Below are 6000 nucleotides of genomic sequence, written 5' to 3' on the forward strand. Positions count from 1 at the left end.
ATGGTTTTTAAGTCATTGACTTCAGCCAAATTATTCTCTTACTGCATTTCCTGTATTTCCTCCAGAATCAGAAAGAATTTGTGCCTTTGTCAATATGACTTTAGAGGGCTGCCAGGCTGTTTTAACTACTTTGCCCCTTCAGTCAGTGTCCCAAAATATCTCATAAAGCAATAGGTTGAGTCAATTGTAATTCATCTACTTGAGATCTATGATTTTATTAAGAATTACTCTGTGTTCCTTCTATAAGGAGTGTGAGTAAATAAACATGTGCTGATGCACACACTTACCCTGGAAAATTTAAGACCAAAAAGATGAAGTCCATCCATTATAAAAAAGTAAAACCACCTTAATTTAAACAAATGGGTAATAAAGTCAAAGCTGAAAGTCCTTCTTACCACACTCAGTAGTGTTTTGGTCCTTGTACAGATAAGTAACAGAGGCTGCAAGCTGTGACTAAGGCAGCCTAAAAAGACAAGTAAAAGGTAGGCAATGAAGGTTTACTCTTCTCAACAGAGAAAACAGAGGCACCAATTTATAGAAGTAATCTGCACAAATAATGCAGACTACTTTTTGCAATAAAGTCAATGCAGAACTGACAATCAGGAATTCCCTGAATTGCAATCTCAGATACTTACTTGATATCTTCTGTTGTTTGGGGAAATCACTTTCATTCATTTGAATAGAAATTTGGCACTAAAGTATCTTTAAAGTCTCTGGTGTCAGAATACTAAAAATCAGGTAGGCATCCATTTGGAAAGCATTGAAAGAATTTGAAAGGTCGCAAGACAATGGTTATTAAACAAGAAAATACCAACAATAATCTGTTTCAATTGTTCACGTGTATTAAAAGTATTTCTGTATTACTTGCAGTCATTGTTGCTAGCTGTGATGGATTCCTTCTAAAATTACTTCATTTGTCTCAAAAAAAAAATTAGTATTGACTGAAAAAAACCCAAGAAGCTAATAGGAAATCATGCCATTCAAAAAGAAAATGCAAATACTGTAGAACAGAAATAAAAGTCTAATAAAAATATACTTAAAAATAAAAGATTCAAGGCTGAAATTTTGTACATAAAAATTCTATAGGAATACACTGCAGATTTGGAATTAGAATTATTTAAAAACACTAAACACATTAAACATAACCTTTAAGCTTCATTTTCGTGTGTGGGAGTGTAAGGTTAATGAAATAGCTGAGAGATCGTATTTGTAAGAAATTCGCCTGCTGATGAAAGTAATGTTAGTCTAGCCAATGCTGTTAACATTCTCCACAGTCAGTGGACTCTAAGGTCTGACACATTATTTCTTTGATGAAGTGTTCTATTCTTGAGCTCCATTTTTTGTATTTCCTTCTTTTTCTTCATGTTTTCCATGATTTCAAGTGCAAAAATAAGAAGGTGACCTTTTGGCTAGGCCAAACTGTACATTCAGAACCTGGAGAGCATTTGGACTGAGAGAAGAACTTGGTACTTTACACCCTACATTGTTGGGTCTGGTTTTCTTTGTACCTGAACTATAAGACGGGTATTAAACTTATTTTTAAACTTATATTTGCATACATAAAAAGATTAGTTTGTCCTCTCTTTCATCACTCAGTGTGTCTGTCATGGTTTAACCCTGGCTGGCAATCAAGCACCGCACAGCCGCTCTCTCACTCCCCCCACAGTGGAGTGGGGGAGAGGATTGGAAGAGTAAAAGTGAGAAAACTCGTGGGTTGAGATAAAGACAGTTTAAAAGGTAAAGCAAAAGCCACGCACACAAGCGAAGCAAAACAAGGAATTTATTCATCACTTTCCATCTGCAGGCAGGTGTTCGGCCATCCCCAGGAAAGCCGGGCTCCATCATGGGTAACAGTTATTTGGGATGACAAATGCCGTAACGCCAAATGTAACCACCTTCCTCCTTCTTCCCCCAGCACATATATATACTCAGCATGATGTCATATGGTATGGAACACCTCTTTGGCTATTTCGGGCCACCTGTCCTGGCTCTGTCCCCTCCCAGTTCCTTGTGCCCCTCCAGCCCTCTCACTGGCAGGGCCCAAAGAACTGAAAAGTCCTTGACTGAGTATAAACATCACCCATCAACAACCAAACTCATCAGTGTGCCACCAGCACTGTTCTCACATCATAGCCAAAACCCAGCACTGCACCAGCTAATAAGAAGAAAATTAATTCTATCCCAGTTGAAACCAGGACAGTGTCATATACAAAATCTTTGCTTTCTAGTTTTTAGATTTTTTTCTTTCTGGCAAATAAACCTCGGGCTTCAAAATCTAATGAGTAATTTGTTTCACTAGCTAAGCTGTATGGTTAAATAACACCCCAAAGAAAGAAAAGAGGTGAAATACCAAAGCCATCAATAAAAAAATAATTTAAAATCTTATTGTGAAGATTAATATGAAAGTTAATGATTCAGATGGGATTTCACAATAGCTTTCACTTATATATTACTGCCTCTGACAGGAGGACAAGTTGGCCAGGGATTTAAAGAGGGTGCAGTTAGTTTTTTTCCTTACATCAAACACTCCCAAAATGCCAAAAGGGGATGGAAGACTGTGCTCACTGCATCCCTGCAGGACAGCTCCTTTGCTGAGCAATGACATGTTGTGCACAGTCCCACTTCAGCCCTGCAAAAGTCATCCCATCCCAGCTGAGGTGTGGGAGTGCATTGGCTCTCTTTGCTCAGCAGACCTCCAGGCTCTGCAGAGCATCATCCTCCAAACTTGCTGGCTTGTTTGTTTGCTTCTTTTCCATATTGCCTACTGCATTTCATTCACTGTCTTCCTGTTCCTGTACTCTGCCTCTTACCCCACTTCGACGATCCCAAAGAGGAGAGCATCTTCCCCTTTCTGCCCCACTCAGAGAGCAGCAAGCATACACACACCAGGAGTCTCCCTCTCCATCACCCAGGACCCCCTGTGTTATGGGAACAGTGCATGTGATGCGCAATATATCACATGCAAACAAGCACATCGAACCACCACCCGAGCCATGATAGAAAAGCCAGCAAGTAATACCAACCATTTTACTGATTTTAGGGGTTTTACTGATTTAACCAAGTGTCACACTTTGTATCAAAATAAAGATGTTTGGTAGTAAAAGGGGAGAAAGACACACTGTATACAGAGTACGTTCTCATTATTTAGCAACTTAACAGTGTAAAGTTCTTGTTTCCCTTTCTTTGTCTGCCTTGTATCTTATTGTTCTCTTGTACATCATATTCTCTTTTTAGCAGGAACTTTTCAATGTGCCATTTACCCCCCAGTGCTTCTTTACACGCACAGAAATACATTAAAAGAACATTAAAGATGTGCCAAAGACAAGACTGTCAGCATTAGCATTGCTGGTGCAGTTTTAATTTGGTCTCTGGTGTGTACATGCTATGATGCAGCTGTTAATATTTTCCACAGAACCTCGGCCTCAGTCAATTCACAGGATGGACAGAGCTTACCAAATGAGAAGCTGTATCATATCTCATTTGTCCTCATTTATGGCACATAATTAAACTTTGGGTTTTATGCAAAAATATCCATTTTCTCATGGCTATTTCTAGAATATCCATCGTTACAGTGATTCTTTTGCACAGATATTCACAGGCTTAGTGTTTGTCAGACAAAAGTACTATTATCAGAATTTTTCCATAGGGTGATGAAAATTTAGGGGATCAAATCTCTTAAAGAATAGACTCCGTTGCTGCTCAGATGACAAAAGGAGGCTGGCATCTTCAGATGGATTGGATGAGACACTGAACAGCTCTTCTGATGAATTCTTATACCCTATATGGCTTGTCCCCATAACTGTATGACCATTGCTATTCATTATCTTGTAATATATACAAAACATATCCATCCTATGTGACCATTAGTGCAGCTGCAAGGACAGTTTCTCCTGACCACCTTTAAGTAACTTATCCATGTTTGAGTTTGACTTTCATCAATTCTGCAGCAGGAACTGCTGGGAGAGTCTCAGTGATAGACAGACTCTCAACTTTCAATGATGCACATAAGTCATGCCCATATGCTGGATTTAGGCACAGCAAAATCAGTCTGGGGAAAATATCCAGGATCATCCAAAATTCCCACTTGGAGAGCTCCTGTGACAGTTAGTCATATGTTTCATTGTGAAGGTGGTTACTAGTTCAGTCTGGTATCAGGATGTATTTTCTCATTCCAGTCCATTGTCTCAGATATGCAGAGATAAGCTGGGAACCATATATCAAATTAATGGTTTCAGGTTTCTGGGTGTGCATAAGGCACAGCACAGATACTCAGCTCTATCAGCTCCACCACCATTATTGATTGATGCATGTATCTCACTTATAAGTTAAGTCTCATCGCTCAGGTCATAACTCACTAACATGAGTTGCTATCTTTTCTGCGTTAGAAAGCAGGTATGTTTTGGTGGGCAAAGTTTCTCCTCCTCCCTGCTGTCCTATCTCCTGCAGGCTATTCTTGTCCCAAGCCGGTCCTTGGTTTAGCTCTTTCACCTCATTCTTCTTATATACTCCCTTGCTCTGACCCTGTCTCTTCAGGTTGTCCCAATCTGGGTGTCTAAGATTTTCATTCTAATCCACATCTGTTTGTATTACCACTCTAAATCTATTTTTCAGAGATCCTCATTGCAGCCCCCAACTTCCTTTTATTCCTTTTATTCAGGTTTTTCTTTTAGTTTTTTTTCCCCAGGGTCACCACCACCACCACCACGTTGTTCACCTGAGACTAAGGAAGGGGAATTTACCCCTTCCTCTGCCTGAAGCCTCTTTGTCCATCAGTGCATGACTTTTCCCTTGGCTCTTCATTGGATTTTGGTCTCCAACCTCCCAATTCCGTTTCTCATTTTCAGCCCTCACTCTTAGTCTGTTTGTCCTTGAACCTCAGGAACCTTCTTAAACTACTGGTATGGACTACTATTGCCAAACTCTTTATCCTAACCTACTACCTCTCCCATCCCAGACACTTCCAGTGTTTTTCTGGTTTTTACTCAAGTCTGTCTCTCCTTCCTGCTGAGGGGGGCAGCAGCAGCAGAAGCACAGTGCATTTGTGGGAGAGAGGCCCCCACACCCTCCCAAGAGACCCAAGCAGCAACAACAGGTCTGTCAGCTCAGCCCACACGGCTGCGGTGGAGACATGCACAGGTGGGAGCTGCAGCATCGGTATCTACCGCAACCACTGCTGACAACGTGCAAGGTGAGATTTTCTCCAAAGCCTCTAAATTTGCCAAATGTAGGCAGTTTCTCTCAGGAATAGTGCAAGACTCATCTTTGGCCGAAGAAATGGACCTGACCAGCTTTTTCTGCCAAGCGTCATATCATCTTATTAAAAAGGTAACAAAGTTTCATCCTGCAGCAAAAATCTTCCCCTCCTCCCCTTCCTTTCATTCTCAGAAGCTGCAAAAAAACCCACTGATGTTAAAATTTTCTAAACAAAAGCCAACAATCTGGCCAGGTAGCTGGTAAGGAAAGTTCAGCCTTCACAGTCTAAGTCTGGCAAAGTTAAAAGAAACTGAAAACAGAGACCTGCAATAGGAAATGTAAAGAAATGTGAATTATGGGCATTCCTACTGATGCCTCCTCTATTAAAGAAACCACAGTAAATTGGCCTAGATTTCTGTTCAGTTTTTATGTGTTTTTTTAAAAATGTTTTTCCTTATGCCCAAAACTCATAGATGCAGCAGAACTCACTTTGTACGCTGTGTGATTCTATCAAGAAAGAGGGACTGTGGCAGCGGACCTGGGCAGGAGCTGATGATATAAAGTAACACAAACTATTAGGTACAGTAGAAATGCAGAAAAACAGTTGTACAGGAAGCTGCAGAGAGGTCTAAAGGAAGGTAAGTAAAATAATGCCTTTTCTTTCTGTTCTCTCTCTGTGGATGCTGTGCTGTTTGCCTTACGGCTGGGTCACTCCTTGCTCCAGACAAGGCTATTGCCTCAGTACGATTCATTGCCTATGAAACACAGATACTATTTCTGCAACAGTAGGAACTTCTATAGGTTCTG

This window comes from Falco naumanni, chromosome 5 (assembly GCF_017639655.2).
Source record: "Falco naumanni isolate bFalNau1 chromosome 5, bFalNau1.pat, whole genome shotgun sequence".
NCBI lineage: Eukaryota > Metazoa > Chordata > Aves > Falconiformes > Falconidae > Falco > Falco naumanni.